General features: G+C 43.1%; 1 long non-coding RNA gene across 1 annotated transcript; it reads left to right on the top strand.

Moving 5' to 3' along the window:
- Window positions 1–951: 951 nt before the first annotated feature.
- LOC147032461 (uncharacterized) lies at window positions 952–23,165 on the top strand. The gene is made up of 3 exons (XR_015055178.1): window positions 952–1,157; window positions 16,461–16,501; window positions 22,050–23,165. It is a non-coding gene; the product is annotated as an uncharacterized LOC147032461 (long non-coding RNA).
- The last annotated feature ends 390 nt before the right edge of the window (window positions 23,166–23,555 follow it).

Below are 23,555 nucleotides of genomic sequence, written 5' to 3' on the forward strand. Positions count from 1 at the left end.
AAACATGCTGTTTTAACCTACTCCATTTTGTTCCATCCTGTACTACCCCCCTTCTCCAGAAGTACCACGACCAAACTCACGTCGACAACTCCTCCCACTTTTACCCCTCAAGTCCCCCTACAAACGTAAGTCCAAAATGACCTCCCCTCATGCTTTACCCCCCCCCCCCACACTTCCTTGCAATTCTCCCCTTCCTTGCTTCCCCCCTTCCACTCCCTCCCTCCCATGACTCCCTTCTCTCCCTCTTCTCCCTCCTATTTCTCCCTCTCCTCCCTTAATAATGCCATCAGTGGAGCAACAGGTTGTATTTGCTGGTGTGTCTTCTTTATTAAGAAATGTCAGTGTGCGTCAGTCAGTCAGTAAGCCTGGTGTGGGCTCATTGGTTTGTGGAGCTGACTTGGGAATGTTCGGGTAATGAGTTCGAGCCCTGTTGGCCACTGAATTAACACCAGATGGGGTTGACTCAGTCTGTCATCCTTCTGAGGTCAGCAAAATGAGTACCAGTGTACTGATATCGGGGCACAGCATCAGCGGCATCATTGTGCCCCAACAAAATGATAGTTTCCTGGCAGCCAAGCTTTCGTGAAGAAGAAGAAGAAGAAGAAGAAGTAGAAGAAGAAGTCACTCAGTGTGTGTCTCCTCCATAACTCCAAAACCATGAAACCTATCAGCCTGAAACTTTGCATGCATACTAAATACTAAGGGGAACTCCAAGGGAGTGCATGAGTGAAAATTGGGTGTTTGGGTTAATTAGAACACGAACACCCCTTTTGAAAATAATTAATGGCCTTATTTAATTATATTCTTTATCGGGCACATCCTGGGACACCTTAATGCACCCTTGGACACCCTGCGTTCACTCAGAGGGGGGTCTTAATTCGCCATTTTGAAAATAATTAATGGCCTTATTTAATTATATCCTTTATCGGGCACATCCTGGGACACCTTAATGCACCCTTGGACACCCTGCACTACCTCAGAGGGGGGGGGGGGTCTTAATTCGCCATTTTGAAGCAGAATTCATCAAGTGTTGGGTCGTTCATCCACGAACAGGGAACATGAGCTGGGTTTAGACCGTCGTGAGACAACTGCCAAGGGCCCATGTAGTTGTTACGAGTGTATGTTTGCAGAGACAAGGTTGTCCTGTAAAGAAGAAGGTAAGCTGTGTGTTTTTATCATTTATAATTATCGAGTCGTATTAAGATCGGGCCTAGCTGACAGCGTCGTGAGTGAGGCCTCGGTGAGATACTAGGCCGCGCTGGTTTTTGGATAATAAATGTGCCGATATGATTTTTTTTTCACACAAGTTATGTATTTCATCACATGCCTGATGTTGTAAGCGGTTAGATTATATGAACATTGTACATGGATGCTTTGAACATCGTGGTTTACAACATGGGAAAGGATTTCTCTTAAAATTGGAGGTTTTAGCTTCAAATGGCCTCAAGTTTAGTTGAACCTTAATTCAATTTCTGTGTTCACTTTTTACAGTTGCTAAGGTAGTTTAACACTCGGTTGCAGCAATGTTTGGCGTTTTTACCTCATGTTGTGCATTTATACACGCAAGGTGAGGAGCTTCCCCAAATATTTCCATCGGCTTCCAAACTTCCTCATGACTTTATCTGAGGTTTAAGCCTGGTGTTGGCTCAGTGGTTCGGGTGGTGGCTTGGGATCCCAGGGTCCTGAGTTCAAGCCCTGTCGGCCACTGAATTAATACACCAGGGGGTTGACTCAGCCTGTCATCTTTCCGAGGTCAGCGAAATGAGTACCAGTTCCAGTGTGTGTACTGGTAGAGGGGCACTGCATCAGCGACACAGTCGTGCTTCAAGAAATGATAGCTACCCCGGCAGCTAAGCCTAAGCTGCCATACGATCACCACTACCATCTTAAGTTTTATTCGATTTCTGTTTTCACTTTTGACAATTTGCCAATGCAGGTTCAGACTCGACAAAAACAATTTTCCGTGAAAGTCCATTGAAATTTGATGAATGTAGGTCGTATAGAGATTTTGAGGCCTCAATTAGATGTTCTAAGCAGCCTTATGGCCTCACTTAACTCAGATTTGATTTCTCTTTCCACTTTCCACTTCATCGTGTGCCAAGTGAGCGGTTTCTTCTCAACAGTTTCGTTGGAGTGCTTAAGCCATTTGGTGAGTGCTCTACAATATTCACACTGTCATTAGATACTGTATGTCGATCCACTTGAGCAAAGTTTAGGGGTGACTCGCATGCGTTGTTAGCCATGTGTTGTTCTGCGGTGCAACAGGCGGTGGCTGGCTCGCTGAAAATGTGAAATTTTATTTTCCACGATGATTCCCTTTTTAGGTAATCTCAAACGAGATGACCTAATAAAACCAGTCTCGATGTCCGTATGTATGGACGGACGTCCCCATTTTTTTCTTCCAATTTTCTTGATATTTGGTATGTGGGTAGATGTCGAGGGATGCACGACGGTATGACCTTTGACCCGATTGAAGGTCAAAGTCAAGGTCACTCCAAAGTTGCAAAATCGTCCATTTTCAAAATCTATCTCCTCCGCCATTTATGATCCGATCTTCGAAATTCCTTCGGATTCTGATAATATGGAACAATATCGAAATTTGGTCAGGCCGGTTTTTTGAAATTCGTCCTCGTTATCGAGTCACGTGTCTTCAAAGTTGGAAAAATCGTCGATGTGATATGGTCAAAAAAAAATTTGCTCGATCTTGAAACTTGGTATGTAGGTTGGGGTCAGTGAGTGATGCACGACGGTTTGACTTTTGACACGATTGAAGGTCAAGGTCACCGATTCTGTAAACTTGTGAAATCATCCATTGTCAAAATATCAAAGGTCATCCGCCATTTATGACTCAGAAATGCGGTTTGATTTCTGAGGTCCGGTTTCTATCCTTTTGAAGACACATTGATTATAAATGTTCCAAATCAACCATTTTCAAAATCTATCTCGGGATAACTCAGAAATGTAGTTTGATTTCTGAGGTTTTCTATCCATTTTACTCCCGGGCTTTCGTCTGTACGTTGAACCAAAAGACAAGACGACATCGAAGCCATTCTAAGCCGATCAGAGATCCACATCTACAGAGCTTCAGAGATGCCCGTCACCCCCAACCGGGGGTAATTTTTGTTCTTCCATTATACGACCCGTAACTTCGACATCAATGCAAATAAATATAAATAAATACGTATAAAAATTAAACGTTTCGCTTTCAAAAGTTTCTTCAACCGTTTTGTGGATTACTTGGTGAAGCTTCTTGGCGCTCATTCTTCAAGTTTCAACGGCGATACCACCGTTGTATACTGGAGGTAGGAAGGCAAAATAAATTATTTGATCACAATGAGTAAAAAATGTTTTCAGTTATGAAGTAAGGAATCACCACATTATGGCGGGAAAGCCGAGAGGGACGCTTACTCACTCTGTGTAGCCTGGATTTGAATCCCGACCCAGCTATAAACTCTCATCCCGGTGTTTCAGAGGCAGTGTGATTCATCGATGTGTGTGCCGTTTTTCGGATGGACGTTAAATTGTGCATCACATCTGCCGGAATCTCTCACTCCTGTCCCTTCCTCACCCCTCTCCCTCCTTCCCCCGTATCCCACCCCTCTCTCTCCCTCCCAAACTTACCCCCTCTCTCCTTCTTTCTGACCCTGTCTCTCTCTCTCTCTCTCTCTCTCTCTCTCTCTCTCTCTCTCTCTCTCTCTCTCTCTCTCTCTCTCTCTCTCTCTCTCTCTCTCTCTCTCTCTCTCTCTCTCTCTCTCTCTCTCTCTCTCTCTCTCTCTCTCTCTCTCTCTCTCTCTCTCTCTCTCTCTCTCTCTCTCTCTCTCTCTCTCTCTCTCTCTCTCTCTCTCTCTCTCTCTCTCTCTCTCTCTCTCTCTGTCTCTCTCTCTCTCTCTCTCTCTCTCTCTCTCTCTCCCTTCAATCTCTCCCTCCCCTTGCTCCCCCATCCTTCCCACTCTGTTGAGGGGACTAGCATGAATGAATCAGATTCGGAGTGAGTCGACCGGTGGGTTGCAAAGGTCGCTGCATGCTCGAGCATAAATGCTTGCAGGCAGACCTTTGCCAGGATAATAGCATAGCTTTTAAGTGTGTGTGCGTGCGTGCATGTCGTTGATTGGTATCTGTATATGTGGGTTTCAGAATGTGGAATGGAGTCCTCCAAAGTTGGGCTCACAGCATCCACCTTCATTTTGGTAAGGGGTCACAATTCATGGACCAAGCTGTGATATTTTCTGTTCTCAAATTTTTTTTTTTTTCTGAGGGCTCTCTTCAGGATCATTACTGAGCCCTGGACAGCTTCCAACTGTATAGTATATGCTGATGTGTTGTCATTTGGGGAATCGTCAAAATTTTGGGTTAATTTTTGCCAACCTAATTTTTTAGTGACTATGGACCATAAATTTATCAAAAATTCAGGTTGGCATTTTTTTTGGCCGCCATCTTGGATTACTGGCCGCCATCTTGAAATTTGCTATATAAAAACGCATTATTGCCCATATCTCGACCAATAATAGTTGGATTTTGATGATGTTGATTTCTAAATATGTATAATTACACACTGGCCACATTGAACTACAACTACATTACCTTAACCATGATGTTGAGTCACCAATTAAAAAATTATATCACTTTTAGTCTGTTGTAATGGTTGAATTCGCAATTTTCCCTTATATGAAGAAATTTAAAGTGCGAAAACAGTTATTCATCTAAATCAGTTTCTTGATCTGACATGCAGTCCTGTTGGGTATTCATACAGCTCTCTGTATTGGCTTCACACTTGCACAATTCTGTGCACTCTAAATTGTTTTGCTTGCAAGAACAACGAGCATGACACAAACTTTTGCTGCAACCACACCTCACCAATTCTGTAACTGATTCAAGGGCTGGAGGCATTTTGGACAGAATTGGTTTCAGTTCACTGGTAGATTCTCGAGACCATCCAAGCGTTGTTGGGTCAAGACGACAGGGCTTTGGAACAAGTACTTCCTGCCACACATGGCACTGTAGATGAGCTCGGCGAATGTGTTCCACCATGTTCTTCCATGTTATTCTTCACCGCAAGCTATCTGTGAAACATGCTGAAGTGTGTGCTGGTATGACACTCCTGCTCCAGCATGGGATACAGCATCAATAATCTTCTTATTCCACATGGCATGATAGCAATACAGGGACATGCCCAATGTCAGAGGAGTTTCAGTGCCACTGCGAAACACAGAGGAATCTGATTTGGGTTTGTATGTAACCTGTCTGCTTGATCTGTAAGCTTGCATCATCTGCTGTGATATGTTACTTCATGAATGTCTGATACTTTCAGACCGTACATTTGACTGGGCCGTGCTCTGTCCTTGAATTATCCAACTCAACAATATACTTAACTCTTCAGGAACAATAGTTTCACCAACCAAGGAACCTTTAAATTTCAAGCTATTATTCTGTTCTATTGTTCTCCGTATGATTTTTGCAGTGGTAAACATTGCTTGTACATCTTGTCTATCAGTTTTGTTTGCAGCATTATCTACAGCAGCCTCACGGGCCTTGCTTGAGTGAATTAGTGATGGTTTAGTGTGGTCACATGGGCGTGTGAATTCCACATCATTCATATTCTTTTCAATAATTTCCTTCTGTGCAGCACGAGTGGTAGTTCTGTGTAAACCATACATCATCATCATATTGTCATAATCTTGTTGTACTTTATCAATGCCTATATATTCACCAGAGCTGAGTTTATCTGCAAGGCAACTGTAAAACTCAATTTCTGCAGCCAAGAGATTTACAGAATCATCTGAATCCTTTTGGTCTTTTTCTGCAACTGGTTGCTTGACCGGGTTGTATTTTTTCCACTGATTTGCCAGACAGGTATTATGAAACATCAAATCTCTAGAAAGTGGGTCCTTTGAATTTATCAGTTCACTGTAGTTCACCTTCCACTCATCATTGTTGCATTTTTGCACAATCACTGCCATTTTTTCACCAACATTTTGACTTTTACATCTGTGAAGAATATCTGTATTTTTACCCTGACAAAAGAAGCACTCAGCTTTATTGAACTTCCTTATTTGGGAACGTGTGCATCGTACTGGTGCAGAGGAAGATTGTGTAGAGCTACAAGATCTAGGGCGACCTCTCTTTCGCTTTAGCTGGGTAGAGTCCTGTGTAGCGAGGGCTGTTTCCTACCGCCTGCTAGATCTTCCAATGTCTGTGACGTTCGTAGTTTCTGCATAGCATGGAGCATGCCACTTCGCATGTTGGTCCTTTAGCTGTTCTGCAGTTATATCACCCAGATGGTTATGAATTCCAAGGAATTCCAGTTCACCTAAATCAGCCCTACGACGGACAGAATGCAGAAATTTTTCATGTGATGAATATTTTGGGTGTTGTCTCAACAAATCACTGCTATGTTTTTGACATTTAATACACAGTTTATAGTTTGTATTGGTGCGTGGTCTTTTTGTAGGTGGCTCTCCCATCTTTCTTCAGGCTGTTGTAGCTATATTCTGAAAAAAGCAGAAACAAATAATTAATAAATATTAAACATGTGATAATAGGTATTTATGGGAAAATAGTCAAATTAGGTCATGATAACAGCTATGGAATATCAAAAAAGAACATAATAAAAATTTCATTATTTTGGCTGCCGCTATAAGCTAAAAAATGGCATTATTGACAATTTCCTTGTCAAGTTTTATATTTAGACCTTTATAAAGTATCACAAACAAATGATTGCTAGCCCTCTAAAACATACATTTAGACACTAATATCATGTAAATACCTCTATCAGAGGTAAACATATTGTGACGTCCACGGGACTTGAACAGTCCCGCCAACGTAGAATGAGCCGAAACGATGGAGGCGGTTTATTTATTTATAACCCAAACATGGCGGTTCTAATCGCTCTACCGCAAACGGGACGAGGAAGGTGGCACGAGTCACTTTTCACTGAGTTGATGATGTTTATTTGTTTTTACTATTAACCAGAAATAACAAGACTGGCAAGAAAAGGGATCCGGGGCGATTCGACGGGATGGTGTGGGATCGGGCGTGGGGAAAACACAGACAATTCCAATGAATATACAGATCTCAAACCCTCTAAGGCGCCAAGCACACACACACACACACACACACACACACACACACACACACACACACACACACACACACACAGACACACAGACACACAGACACACACACACACGCACACACGCACACACACACAACGTAGCTATTTCTGGTGGTCAGGCTGGACCGTGGTGTGGACGCAACTGTCCCTGGATCGGCGTCGGACGAGCTGGCCTTGCTCTCGTCAGGGGGGCAGGAGAAACCGTGGTGCTGTCGACCTCCTGGTCTTGGCCCAAGTCCGCTCACAGCCGCCAGGGAACCAGTTCTGGCGCCAAGTTGCGAGCAGGAGAGGGAGGCAGGTCCGCCCGCCATTCGACCCCGTACTCCGAGTCAGCAGAACCCCAGAGCCAACCAAGGTGAGGCACGAGGCTCAGCAAGGCTCCAAGACACGATGAAGAACACGATCGAATCAGCACAACAACAAGGACGCTCTCCGCGCAACAGCCTCCACACCAAAAAAAACACGATCTTTTTGTCCCGATCTTCTTCCTCTTCCTTTTCGACCCCGAACAGAACCTTTTTATCCTCCTGTCCTCGTCTCTTCCAATCGAGCCGTTTATTGGCCCACCGCCGTCGCCTTCTGCCAATCGTGATCACGGGGCGGAGCCATCCGCTGCACTGTCCTGTGACGTCACGGCCAGTCTCCAGAGAATACCAAAAGGGGTTTACGCAGACACACTTACCCTATCCCGTGTCCCTATCTAATTACGTGACAATTATCATTTCCCCCCTTGAAGAAATGAACATTTACTAGACAACTTATCACCACTGAATTGCTACTTATTACATCGAGATCCTGGTAAACTCGAACAGCATGGCATACCTAATTAAACATCCTAATTACCCTTTGAATGCATACCCCCCCCTCAAACGTAACAATATTGTCGGAAATGTGTTTTTACCCAAGCAAATTTCAAGATGGCCACCAATAATCCAAGATGGCGGCCAAATAATGCCAACCAGAATTTTTGATAAATGTATGGTCCATAGTCACTAAAAATTAGGTTGGCAAAAATTAACCCAAAATTTTCACGATATTACACAACAGCATATACTAGTAGTTTGTTTTGAGTAATATTCCCAGGGATGGTTTTTAATATCTCTGTGAGGTTCTTCGTCTTCATTCCCGTAGCTCCAACAATCACTGGTCCAACTTTGGCATTCTTCAGCTTCCAAAATTTTTTCACTTCATTTTTGAGGTCTTGGTATATGGTCATTTTCTTGATTTCTGCATCGTTGGAACAAAATCACTGGTATTAGCACCTCAATTAGCAATACCTCCTCTTTTTTTGTACCGAAGTATGATATGTCATCGCAATGCTTTGTTTTTGATGTTCACACTCGATAGGATCATTAAGTTATACGTGAGCGGGACTTCCATGTTTTCAGTGATTGCTTTTGGTTCATTTCCCACAAATTTTCTGGAACTGGTATGTAAAGGTTTTTGCAGATGTGCCAGTGGTTAACATTACAAACTCTGTTGTGTCGTCGTGTGTGCAGCCGTTCTGACATGAGTTGTTTTTTTTGTTTTGTGTTTGGTCATTAAGCATAACATCTCATTGTCTTTGGTAACCCCACCTCCACCCATCACTTTTCTATCCTTTTTTTTTTCTTCCCCTTACTCTCTCTCTCTCTCTCTCTCTCTCTCTCTCTCTCTCACTCACTCACTCACTCACTCACTCACTCACTCACTCACTCACTCACTCACTCACTCACTCACACACACACACACACACACACACACACACACACACACACACACACACACACACACACACACACACACACACACACACACACACACACACACACACACACACACACCCTCCTCGTACCACTCTCCCAAACTCTCTCCCTCCCATGTAGCAACGTTTGGTGAGGTCTCTCTTTCCCCCACCCCCACCTTTCCTTGCTCTTCCCCCCTTCCTAGTTTCCCTTCCCTCCCTCCATCCTCTCTCTCCTCTCTTCGTCTCTCTCCCTCCCTTCCCCCTCACTCTCCCCTTCCCCTAAAGACTTCAATCAACGAAGCGACAGGTTGGTGTGTGTGTCGCCTCCATAACTCATAAACCATGAAACCAAGCAGCCTGAAACTTTGCATGCGTGCGAAGAAAACTCCATGGAAGTGAGTGATGGAAAATTGAGTGTTTGGGTTAATGACAACACCCCTTTTGGAGATAATTAACGGCCTTATTTAATTATATCCTTTATCAGCTGCCATCCTCGATCACCGCTCCCTTTTAGTTAGAGAGCCCAGTGACGTTTAATTAAAGTATTGAGCACGAAAGGTTTCAAGGTGTCGATTGATGGCCCATGGCATGAAAAACTAAATAAACCGTTTCTTGAGTTCGGCCACCATGGCCTTCAAAGGTTTTAGGTCCCTGAAAAAGGCCCCTTTTGTACTTTTAATCAAACTACCGAGCACGAGAAAAACGAAAATTGAAATCGTCGATTTATTGAACTGAAATCATGAAATGACAACTCAAGAATGAAAATACGCAGGCTTGGCTGAACAAGAAGGCCGCAAAAAGGGCCCCCAGTTTGTTTTAACCCTCTAGAGCCCACGAAATGTTCTGGGTGAACAAAAAAAACACCCCTGGGGCTCTAGAGGGTTAATAAAACTTTTAAGCACGAACTCTAAAGTGGTCTTAGAATACACCTATAATGTCCAAATCATCAAAAACACTGCTCAAGAAAAAAATTACCTTGGCCCATCGAGACAAGGAGGGCCCAAATTAGAGGAGGTGCTGAAAAAGGGCCCAAATTGGATACTTGAAAAGAACAAGCGCATGCTGTCATTAAGCAGTGTCATCACTATCATCAATCTCATCCAAGTCGTCCTCATCTTCTAACAAAGCACTTTCATCTATCTGTTCGTTTTCATCATCACCATCACTATTTTCATCGTCTTCCTTCTGCTTTTCAGGAATAACATCGCCTAGAAGTTTTGTCGCCTTCAAACCACACAAAACGATAAGTGCCGTCAATCAACTCCCAACCCTTACTCGGTATTTTGGTCACACTGTTGAGGTGAGCATCATGCCAGTATTTCGCCACGAACGCAGTTCTTTCAATTTGCTGTCTCACCTCTGCCGCGCAAGGTGGTAAGCTACTCGCGTCAACACCTTTCATTTTTGCGAATGGGTTGGCAGAGTCCTTGGGAGTGTACGCTATTTCAAATACACGGTGTCTGTATTTGTTCAGCGCCAAGGGCTTTTTGGCACCGTACAACAGACACGTGAAGTCTTCAATGGCTTGCACCACGTCTCATTGGGCGCTTCTCCACCTAGTTCTGCGAAGACTTTCTGGTACCGTTGATCTTTCTCCAGAATAGCGAGCGGGCGCTTTTTCCCCTTTCGTGAGAAGGCTGGAGTGTAATCGCACCCCATGAATGAATGAAACGCAGGGAGCACGGCGCATAACAAGGGTCCACATGCCTCTGCGATCCAGGATACGTTCACATATCTTTCATCACCTCGACCTGACGTGCCATCTTCCATCCATACACTGACGGTCGTTTCGTGAACGACTTACGTGATGGAGGAGTATGATGAGGATATCAGTGTCCGATGCCCTGATCACCACGTTATCGTTATCAGACAGTCGCGACTCGTTGATGTGCATAAGGTGCTGGCAGATTCTTGTGTCTCCTTCAGGATGATTGCTGCATAGTTCTCCAACTATAGACTTATGGATTTGTACGCCCTCCACAGCGAAGCGTGCGCAGACATAGTCAACTCCAATATAAACTTCCTTGTACACGGAGCGCATGGGCATGCCGTTGGTCTCCCCAATCTTTCAGAAGGAACTGCGGTAGCTGTCTTTTGAATGACGTAGATTTCAGAGCCTTATTCAAATCCTTAGGGCGGATTTGATCTGGGCCAGTGATCGTGTAGCGTACACCTTCAGCGCCGCGTCTTTTCCGTTCACAGTCTCTAATCCAAGGCTGTTCATAGGTGTCGAAGACGATATCAACCCTCGTGGATGGGTACGCACCAACAGTGTGAAGAATTGATTGCAATAACCCTCCATAAGTTGGTGGGAGCGACGGGAGGAGTCGGAGCTGGTAGTTACCGTCAATAACATGCACATCAAGAGCTGGTAAACTTCCATGCTGTGATACTTTTTGTTCAAGTTCAGAGAAAAGGGCGCTCTTTTCTGTGTGCATTATTGTTCCGTCCGTTTTGCACATTGTGAGAGGTATTGATGTCAGAGGGTGAGAAAGCAGGTACTCTAGAGTCTAGATCATCGACTTTCTTTTGTGACGCGACAATGGCTATTCTGCCGAACATGTCTGGTACACCGAAGCTCTCTGACGATGGGATTTTGCGCTCTTGGGTTCTTCGCTACCGAAGCTCTCTGACGATGGGATTTTGCGCTCTTGGGTTCTTCGCTCCCTGATTTGAAAATGTCTTGAGTTGGTTTCTCTTGATTGGCTTCTCAAATCTGTCAGCGTCTTCAGCGCATTCTTGGATGAATGAAATGTGTTGCTTGCGACCTTCATTAGCGATATTTAGAAGTGACTCGGTGATTTCAGAGGTCGTGCTTTTTCCCGTACTGATGTTGATCAGATCAAGAGTATCGAGTTTGAATGGGTATGCCGATGTCTGGATACTCTTCATCAGTTTCTGTAGATCGGTATATCTTGCGGTATGCGGCTTGCAGACAGTTCTGCTTTTGCATCGTTTGTTCGTAGCATCCCGACCATATCGAACAAAACGCCAATGAGCGCGGCTCGAGTCCCTTTCATGACGCTCCACTGGAGGCGCCCACTGTAACTGTTGGTTGATGCCGTAAATCTCGTCTGCCTTGAAGAAGCATCACAATTGACCGTCTGCTCGAGGGTCAGGTCTATGGGCAGTCGGCTGAACTGGTTCTCTGTTCTGCGACACAGAAACAGCCCTTGCCGTAGCATCTCCATCAGTCCAGGGTGTGTAAACTCGATATTCAGTAAATCAAGCTGATATTTCGTTGTCCATCTTGAGTAATAGTGGCGGTTTGTGGCAAAGAAGACATCAGTCACCTGTGTAATCACCCAGATGAACAGGTCAACGTCATTCGTGCGGTTAGAAACTGTCCATGATTAGAAACAAACCCACGTCGCCAACGTACTGCAACCAAAACTGCGTGGTTTTGCCCAACTCGCCATCTAGTGTGCTCTGCACCAACTTCCCGTACTCATCTAGTACTGCATTAATGACCCGAGATTCAGCCATGGTGTCCCTTGACTGAGCGTTGGTCATATCCACGGAATGAATCAGAGTAACCAATTCATCGAAGTTCTCGTATGTGGTCAGAAATTCTCTGAAGTGAAGAACGCGCAAGGCTAAGGCAAACATTGGGTGCAGACGTTTGCAGCGGTTGTAGTTGGTGCATTCGATGAAGCCACGTACTGAGCCAGATGCAAGGACGTCTGCATCAACCAGGAGCTGTGGTACTCCGGATTCATTGATTAGCTTTCCTATTGCTCTGAATAGACATATTGAGATATGGAAAACACCGAACAGGATGAATACATCATCAAATGTTGGACTTTCAGTGAATAGGATTTTCAAAGCATTCTTTTCCACATCTAAGTCGTAAGTCAGGACTCCGTACCTCTGCCCGAGCTCGGCAACGCATGCCTGTGTCACTTTGAGGGTCTGGACAACGACATCTTTGCTCGTCGGCGGCTACAGAATGTTTTTCATGTAGAGGACACGTTGTTTAGGGAGGTGGTCAACATGGAAACGACCCATGAAGCCGGCCCACATTGGAATATTTTTCCATCTCGAGAGCATGTGCAGCCATCCAGATAAAGTCCAACTTTCTAGCGTTTTAAGACTTATCAGCTCGACAAAATACACCCATGTTTTCGTACGTGAAGCGGTCCATGTGGGGTTTTCTTCCGGTATGGCTCCAGTGCCGCACTTTGGACATTTACTTTTCGTCTTGGCCGCCGTTTGTGGGATGACACAGTGGGCCTCGACTCCTCCGGAAACACTTCTTCAAGGGGTACTCTTATCCAGGCGGGAATGGTTTGATAAAAGATACCCATGGTATCGTGCTATGTGTTTACTCCAGAAAGGGTATGTACGACCTCGTCGTAATTGTCAAACGCCAGAACCGCCAGTTCATCCACTTCAGCTCTATCCGGGCAATTGAGCTTCCTGTCGAGAATGGAATACGCTAATTTGGTTTCCAGCTCCTCGGTTGCCGTGTAGTTGATACAGTATCCGAGCCAATTCAAGATGGTCAATACACGGCGACTTCCGGTGCGTGACTTCAGCGCCATGGTGATCAGAATATGCTTGACAGGTTTCATGGTGGCCCCTGATACAATGAAGAGCGCATCTTGACTGGCGGCATTAGCTCGGCGTTTAACAGCTTTTTGAATGCTTTTTGACATTGGGACCACTAAATAGGACCCTGTAAAATGTCTCGACCAATTCAGGTGGATTACCTTCACCCTTTTTCAGTGAGTCAATTGTGAGCGGATTGGTGAGAGGCTCTTTCTTCACTGACTTTAGCGCCTCCCGCATCACTAAAGCGACTTTCGTTACCTGCCCTTCGGGTGATGACTTGAAATCGTAAACTGTTTCCACTAACGAATAATCAATGGCCGTGCTATGGACTATCACACCATATCTTTTGCTGGCTGATGAATTCATTATCAGTTGGCCTGCAAATCTCTTCTTCAGTACTTCGCCAAAGCACTGATTCACGGTGATGTGATTTTGCAACTCAAATTCTTCACACAGATCCAGATATCGATCGAAAATTGATTTCAGATGTTCCGGTCGTTTCCTTTCGATTACGTGTTCTTCGACATATGCATATATTAATTCCAAGACATCCTTCGAGACTTGCTTTTCAGTAGGTATATCCTCCTTCATTGCACTCACTTTGTCAGCGGCTTTAATTTTCTCGGATCGGCATGAATGATGTACTTCGGCTTCTTTCGCAATCAGATCCACCCCTGATATCTTCACCAAGACATTTTGCAGCTTGAGAATTGTTGATATATCTCGTATCTTCTTCTCAGCCTATTTTGTCTCAATCCTACCCGGTTTCTCTTTACTACCATTTGGTCGGCATTTGATGTTCTTATTACAAAACAGACATTCGTCACCAAAAATACCAGCAGTGGACGTTAATGATGTTGGAGAAGTGACGCGACGTAACAGTATGTTGCGTTCGTCACTGACATTTTAGTTGGTAATGGTTACTGGCAATTTTGATGATACAGCGGTGAAGTTTTTGTAACACTTGCTGTGATACCCGTCGGTATCTAACGGGAATTCTGGTAAACGTTCGACCACGCTACGATATTTGAATAAACTGAAGTTTTTCAGCAAGCTTCTGGAATTGGCTGAATTTCGTATCACCTTCAATTTGTCGGGCGTCAATTCTAGGATATTACCGCAGGATCCTGCAGGACACACAGGAATAATGCAGCATGTCGGCGGGGTTACCTCAGATGCTCCTCCTGGAAGACATATGTGGGACACTGTAAATCCTAGGGCAGGAAGTTGTGAAACGATCGCTACAAAGGTACATATCCATTGGGCTTGTCTGAAATATGAACATGAACTTAAAAACAAAACAATCGGACTGGAATTAAATTTATCTGTTCTTTGGAATGGTGTGGTATACCGGCTTACCTGATTGTGGAGAAACTACAATGGATCCTTTGTTGTCTTTTCCCCTTCTGTTTCCACTGAGCTCATTTCTGGCACCGGGTCTGTGAACGGCAGGTCACTGTCTGGAAGATGTTGTGCATTCCTGTCATCACTCTGTGATGAAGATTCTGGCTGATCATTGTGGTCATCATTATTGAACTCCAAGTAACTGGGATCCATTTGTTGTTCTGAACCTATGTTCGAGTGTCCAAACACAGCACTACTAGTATGAAAATCGAATCCGATTCCTCCCCTTCACGAGACTTGCACAGCGCTACACAGCACTACGAATATATTCTCAGTGCTGTGATGCACAGTTGGAGCTAAAAGAGAAACTAAGTCTACTCTCAGGAATGAGAACTTTGGAAATACCACAAAAAATACCAAACTGCTGTTCTGAAAACGTTTAGGTGAGTTTCGTTTTCTTTTTTCCAATTGGGTGCCCTTTTTGGGCCCTTCTTGTTGAACCAAGCCTCTGTGTTTTATTTGAGTTGTCATTTTAAGATTGCAGTATCTACCCGATTCAGTCATTGAGCCCGTGTGCGTTCTTTTCAAGTGTCCGATTTGGGCCCTTTTTCAGCACCTCCTCTAATTTGGGCCCTTCTTGTCTCGACGGGCCAAGGTAATTTTTTTTGAGCAGTGTTTTTGATGATTTGGACATTATAGGAGTATTCTAAGACCACTTTGGAGTTCGTGCTTAAAAGTTTTATTAAAACAAACTGGGGGCCCTTCTTGGGGCCTTCTTGTTCAGCCAAGCCTGCGTATTTTCATTCTTGAGTTGTCATTTCATGATTTCAGTTCAATAAATCGATGATTTCAATTTTAGCTTTTCTCGTGCTCGGTAGTTTGATTAAAGTACAAAAGGGGCCTTTTTCAGGGACCGAAAACCTTTGAAGGCCATGGTGGCCGAACTCAAGAAATGGTTTATTTAGTTTTTCATGCTATGGGCCATCAAATGACACCTTGAAACCTTTCGTGCTCAATACTCTAATTAAACGTCACTGGGCTCTCACACTATTTGGGGTCTTAAGGCGTATCTGAGGTAACTTCACTGGAGTCTGAAGCCGCCATGTTTTTTGGCCTCCTCAACCATGCCTTGACTTGGAACAGGCCAGAACGATTTCTCAACGATAAAGTTTTTTTTTGTTCACTTTCCTTACTCATGTTATCGAATTCCTGTTCATCATTGCTATGAATAGCTGCATACATCACTTTTGTAAGTGCTATCGTTTTAATATTAGGAGCTTGGATCGATTTCATGCATTATATGATGCAATTTTCCACGATCGACTCTCACGGACTAATTTAAGTACATCATCGAAATATTGTTTCAGCTTTGAGGATGAGATATCGTCTGGACTAAATAAGTGTCGACATTAGGAGTGAAACCTGATAATTTCAAGAAATAATGAGCTTATAAATATGCCTATATACCTATTTATTTTAAGCAAGTAAGGCTATGTTCCCTCCACCATATATACAGAAGAAAATGTGAAATTTCCAAAGCATTAAATTTATCTTTTGATACTGTTTGGAGAAATATATTGAGTGAACAAATGATTTAGGAATGTGCCAAAATTAACCAGCTTCATTGAGCTATATGATTTAATGCATTCACTGCTTGGCCTCATGCCCTGTCCCCCAGAGGGACTGCTTATCTATAGCGTCTGCCAAATCTGTCTATATTTTCAGAGATTTTGCGAGGTGCTCTTCAAGGAAACAAAGCAAATCAGGTGAGAAACGAATGTTTTTTTAAATGAAGTTGCAATGTTTGCAAGGACCAATGTACCATGTGATGCGTGCACAGACAAGCAAGCAACATGGTAGATTATCTACAATCATCATTTATACATCAAACACACCCCCTGCCTGTTATGATGAGCATCACCATGGATTATATCTCACACCATAATACTGCATAATCCACACAGAACAACCATCTGTCTGCCACCCAGACAATTGATCCTGCTAATACAAGCCATTCAACCAGAAGGCACGTGATGTGATTGGCGGGAAAATCGAAACATGTGGAGTGTGATGAGCACTCCGCCAATCCCCATTGGATACAGTCCAACACCATTGCTCGTCACTGTGAGGCAGTGCGATGGGAGGGTCCATCCGGACATAACCACAGTCCAGACACGTCCGGAGATAGCCACCATCCAGACGAGATGGGTATACTAAGGGAGGGGAGGTGAGAGAGAGGGTTGGAGGAGTGAGGAGAATGGGAGACCGAGGAGAGGTGGGGGGGCGAGGAAGCAGGGGGGAGTGAGAAGCGGTGAGGGAATGAGGAGGGGTGGGGGAAGGGAGGGTAAAGAAATGTGAGGGGAGGGCAAGGGAATGTAGCATGAGTGGAGGGCAAGGGAAGGCAGTGGGAGGGGAGAGCAAGGGAAGGCAGTGTAAGGGGAGGGTCCATCCAAACATAATCGCCATCTGGACACGTCCGGAGATAACCACTGTCCAGACACTTGTGAAGATAACCACCCTCCAGATATGTGCAGAGATGACAACCGTCAGGCCACGTGCGGAGATAACCACCATCCAGGTTCCAGGTGTATGTGTGTGTGTGTGTGTGTGTGTGTGTGTGTGTGTGTGTGTGTGTGTGTGTGTGTGTGTGTGTGTGTGTGTGTGTGTGTGTGTGTGTGTGTGTGTGTATGTGTGTGTGTGATATAGATAGAGATAGAAGGATATTGCATTAGGTGGTGGAGTGTGGGTGGGACAAACAGAGAGAGGGGTGTGGGCAGTGGGGGTAGGGGAGTTAGAGAATATGTTATGCTTTATGAAACGCACACACAATCGTTGTGTGACAGTTGGGAAAAATTTGGCTCTGTAATTGAGAATAGACGTTAATATGGTGAACAGCTTGGAAATTGGGTGTTATGAAATGTATTTTGCTTTGAAACTCACAAACGGAAGCCATATAACTTTTGTAAAGCACACCAAGTCATATAAAATAACCAATTGCCTGAGCAACAGTCACAAGGATAAAGGAAAATGTGATCGCTCGTACGCTGCTGAGATTAAAAATTAAAACATCCAAGATACGGAATGAAGCTTTGGCACCACGGTGACCGTAACCAATCATGTAGGTGTACACATACACCAGTGTAGAGTCCCTAAATTACAGCTCCAAATATGTTTAAGGAATGTTTAAGGAAAACCCATATATGTATCTCTACCTTGTAGCAACTGCTGACTGTGCATCCCAATCAGGACATGAACTGTACCGCTGTCAACTGTAGGGTGCTTGGCAAGTGGCTTAAGCACTCATGCAAGCACTCCAATTAAGTTGGTTAATCAGGAAGGCTGGCTTGACAAGTGATAGCTGTGTTGGAATGTCAAAACGATGTCCGTATTAGACAAATTAATACATTTTTAGCAGTCGGAACTGCTGCTAGGTTCAATTCTGGAGCTTAAATTTTGTAATTTCACTTAGTTTAAGAGATTCTTGAGGTTATCGCACGTGCAGTAATTAAATAAAGGCCCGAACGCTCGTGTTTATAAACATTACAATGTATCCAGCGATTCGTAGCTGTGATGAACAGACCTTCGATAATATGAGTGAGGAAAGTGAATTTTTTTTAAAAAACTTTATCAATAAGAAGTCGTTGCGGCCTGTTCCAAGTCAAGGTATGGTTGCGACCTGTTCCAGGTCAAAAACATGGCCGCTTTAGACCCCAGTGAGGTAACCCAGGATATGCCTTGAGACCCCACAGAGCAAGGTGGCCAAGGATTCACCTGATAAAGGATATAATTAAATAATGTCGTTAATTATCTTCAAAAGGGGTGTTTTAATTAACACAAACACCCAATTTTCATTCATGCACTCCCTTAGAGGTCCCTTAGCATGCATGCAACTTTGGGGCAGCTCGGTTTCATGGTTTTGGACTTATGATGGACACACACACACACACATACACATACGCATACACATACACATACACACACTCACACACACTAGTATAGATATGTGAATGCTAAAACCACCTCAATGCTAATCTATCCTTTGATACCCTCCAAAATAGATATGATGTCTTTTTTTCGATTTATAAAGTGTGTAATTTTTCAATTAAACGTCGATATCTTCTTCGTCTTCATGATTAGCCATGACGTCACACCAGGAAATCGACTGCCAGATTGGTATAGTCTCCGGGTTACATTGCGGTATGATTTAACTTAAACAGTGATTAATTTTCGAGTTTTGACAAATATGCCAAGTTGATGCATCCTTGGTGGTTGTAGTAGCTATCGTCTGTAGCCTGTGGCTGCTGGTGTCCTCATTTTCTGGGGGTGCAGCTGATGCAGTGCCCTCTATTACCAGTTCACTCGTACTCATTTTGCCGACCTAAAAAGGATGACAGGCTGAGTCAACCCACCTGGTGTTCATTCAATGGATGACAGAGGCTCAAACTCAGGAACCTAAGATCTTAAGCCAACACCAGGCTTGGTGGTTGTTGGGTGGTCACTAGATTACCCTTAGTCTCAGGTTTTCCATCTGTATGTAATGGACAGCTCTGGAGGCCTGAGGAGTCAACTGATTTTGATGAAACTTGACTGGTAGGTTCATACCAGGATCTAGTTGTATGCTTTTGAGCACCGTTGCTATGGATGCCACCGTTGCCATGGACGCCACCGTTGCCTAGCAATGGAACTTTGGAATGTTTAAAAAAATCCGAAAAAATATTTTCTTTTCGAAAATCAAAAATCGGCTTCCGCGCTTTTATGCGCACTATAATGAACCTATTTGTCAAACATTTTCAGCCCGATCCATCAAAAACTATGACTCGTATGCAATTATATAGCGGCCACCCATGTCGCCTATGGCCCAACGCAGGGAGGTGTGAGCCACGGTGTTTCAGGGAACCCTCATTGTAGAAAGTGATCAGTGTGCCTAAATAGTTTACAAAACAAAATTTTGGAGGAGATATTCTAAACAAGCGTTTGAAAATCTATTAAAAAAATGTTTGGTCTTCCTGGTGTATATTGAGTCCTTCATGTGCTCTCTGGGGAATTTGTAATGAAGTTGTCAATGAAGTCGGGCCTGTTTTTTAGGTCATCTCTACCGAGATGACAAATTAAAGCCAGACCAAATGTCCGTCCGTCCGTACGTCCGTCAATTTTTCTTTCCGATCTTGATGAAACTTAGTAGGTGGGTAGAGGTCGATGAGTGTTGCACAACGATATAACTTTTGTCCGGGTTCAAGGTCAGGGACGAGGTCACGTAAGTTATAAAAATCGCCATTTTCAAAACCTATCTAGTCTGCCATTCTGCAAGGTATTCAGCAACTGTTTATTGATTATGATAGTGAAAAATATTATCTTGTATCTAACCGGACAGATTTTTGAATTTCCTTCCCGTTTGATCGTCACGTGATCTGGAAGATGGCCAAAAACGCCGATGCGATTCGCAAAGAAGGAAGGAAGGAGAAATGAAATATAAATATAAAACACATTTTTAGCCTATTTATACATTTTCCGCCGAAGGTGCAAAAGTTTCAAAACCCGAAATGTAAACGTCGGCATTTATTTTCAAAATATAATTTCGTGCGCGCGCGCCAAAATGCCGAGTCATCTTTAACCAAACTGCGTAGTAGAACTGCCAAAAAAAAAAAAAAAAATGCCAAAAAAAAAAAGTAGTTCGGTCATGGCGTCTGAGCAGTGGCCAGCGTGGTTCAGATTGACTGTGGTTTCTGGGGCGAAGGTGATTGTTAAGAAGTATGTCGGCAGTATAAATTTGAGTGACTGTATTGGTGATTTCATCACGCAACATCTTGACAACGAATATTCTGGCCGAACGATTGCATCAATTCAGTGCATCAGCAGGGATGATTTGCAGGCTCCTCTCGATCGTTCCGATATCTAACATAATCACCAGCGGACATAGGGCTGCAGGCTGTGGCGCGAGGCCACGGATCCCGGATGAGGGGATAAGTGATAAATTATGCTACATGCTTCGGGCTTTCTGATTAATATATCAATGAGTACATTCCATAATTAATGAATTAATAATTAATGAATCTGGCATACAAAATGTTTTTTCATACCTGACATGTTACTTTGTGCAGTGTCACGAAACTTCTGTGGAATTAATAATTAATGAATTTGCTAGCTCTAACGATTTTTCAAACCTCAATATCTCTATAAATACTTGACCAATTTTCATTCTGAAAGTTGCATTATAATCAGTGAAGAATAATCTACAGGGTTATCATAATCTCCGAGAGCTAAGCCTATTTTTTTCGTTATTTTTCTACAACCGGAAGTGAAATGTCCCTAGAGAGTGGATGGACCGGAAAACCACGTATTGCACTTACTGGTGATTCTGATGTGTTAATCCGGGTACTAAATGAACAATACATATTTATTAATTATGTCATTAGTAGTATTATCCTAGTGTATCTCTGTGAACTATTTCAATCTAAACGGTTAGTTTGGACTGTTTCGCGGTTACCTGAACTGAACATTGAGAACTTGTGGTATTATAGAGATGACCGTCACCCCCACATGGGGGTAATTTTTTTTATTTTCACATTTGTAAATTAATGATATTTCTTGTAGGGCTGACATAATTATTTCAATTTTTATGCTAGTCTTGGTTCCCAGTATGACAAATAGCCCCAATATTATTTGAAAATAGAATTGGATCAGCTCGAAAAGGGTCTATCCATGTGAACTTACGGAAAACGTCGAAATTGACCATTTTCACACTAGAAGGCTCTTATTGGTGCTTATAAATTCCCTTGAGTCCAATCCGATAGAAAATAAATATTTTTTCTTATGATATTGCTTGAAAGTTTCTTCGGGTAATAGTAAACTTTCATGCTAGGTACCATCAGGATTAGGGAACTGATATGACTTGGCTAGCAAATTGGGTTTGGCCAGTGAAAATCTCCACCGGTCCGTCACATTTTGCATTTCAGTCAATAGTTTCGACTAATAACATGGCAATGAAATTGTTGTTGGTTATATACTCAAATACAATGGGAGTGATTAATCTGACCAAGTATCATTCCCTTATTCCCCCTATTAGTGAAAATATCATCCGATGAAAATTTCTCTACCGGTCCGTCACATTTTCAGAATGGTGATTTTTCTGTGTAATTCATGTTATTTTCCATAATAAATGCTTTTGATTATATTACTAAGCTTACTGATAGCATTGATGCAGTATTTTATTCAGGTTATCATTTCTGGACAATTTTGCGTTTTTGACCCTTTGAATGACAGTCATCGATGAGTTGCCAGCAATGCCAACCGAGTTTACGGAACTATTCCTTCCAGGTACCATAGCGGTGATCAGAGCCGCAGAAGAACTCAGCCCATACTATCTTATGGAGATAGTGGAACCCCCTCATGATACCGAGATGCCAATAAAGGATAGTTATGGGAATTCGTTCTCTGAGGGTTTGAGTGTGGCATCAGGCCACTACCTCGAGCTCATTCCTAGGTCCTCAGACACCTACTACGTGGATGATTCCAGAACCGCCACGGTGTATAGTAGATGCCTTCTTACCGATTGTGTTGGGCGACCTCCAGTCTACCGGAGTCCGAAAGATATGTGGTAAAGATAGACTAACACGGAAAATATCCCTGCAGGACCATGAAGATATTTTAGCCTTCCTGAACTCGAGTCTCCATGACCTGTGAAACTGTCAATGTTAATATCAGCTTTCCACTACAATAGATCATTCATTGTCATCTCATCACTTTCATTATCACTTTCACTATCAATTTGTAACATTCCATCAGAGTACCTATAGATGACTGTTTTTTGCGAAACGAAAGTGAAAATGAAAATGAATTCTAATAGTGAAAGTCAAATTAGAACGCTGTATGAAACATCGGTGGAGCTGCAATGGCATTAAAATAGGATGATAGTCAATTTAGGTGATCCAGTTGATATAGTTAGTCCAGAAATGACAAAATGAGATTATTTTCCAGTACGTCACGTTTTCATGAACGGCATCTAGAGAATCTTAGCTTCCATGCATGTGTATATTTTGCCATGATTATCAGTTTGTTTTGTTTTGTATCTAATGATATTCGAAGTTCGTATAGCGTCTGAACATGAATGAAATTATATATTGCTCCAATTAAACGCTTTTTAATTCATGTTGATTGATCCGAAGCCCTTTATATTCATCTCGAAACTGCAAAAAAATATTCATCTCGAAACTGCAAAAAAAACAAAAAAACTTGCATATTTTAAACAATGGTTCACATAGCATTATGAAACAATGGTACAAGCTATAAAACCCCAAAACTACAATGTTTTTGTCCTGGACCAATCATTAGAGCTGACTTTGCTGTTGTTTGAGCTGAAAACTTGCATGTCAGCCTGACCAAATCAAAAAATCCTACCCTATTTTGAAAATGATGACATTTTGTGATGACCAATCCTTTTTTATAAACTATTTTTTGCAAAATGTTCAGTGAATCTTGGATTTTTTTATGCTGCAACAACTTCACTGTACATGAAAAAAAAATTTCACGACTTCTGAAACAATTTGGCTCACACTTAGCTGCTTTGACCCCTACTGGCTTGTAGTAATACAAACCGAGATACACTAATGGCTGAAAGACCCTAAGTTTGGTAGAAATTGGACGAGCTTTGTCCGAAATACCCGAGTGTGGATCAAGCCAACAAAATGTTCTCTTTTGTGGTTTGAACATTGTACAGAGATATTTTTTGCATGTATTTGCCACCACCTACCATCTATGATGGGGAGAAGGGATTGTTGCAGTCTCGGGGCTCAAGCCTACTACGAGGGGGAAATTCCCGGTTTC

The sequence above is a fragment of the Eptatretus burgeri genome, chromosome 2, assembly GCF_056783735.1.
Source record: "Eptatretus burgeri isolate ZD-2024b chromosome 2, Ebu_testis_v1, whole genome shotgun sequence".
NCBI lineage: Eukaryota > Metazoa > Chordata > Myxini > Myxiniformes > Myxinidae > Eptatretus > Eptatretus burgeri.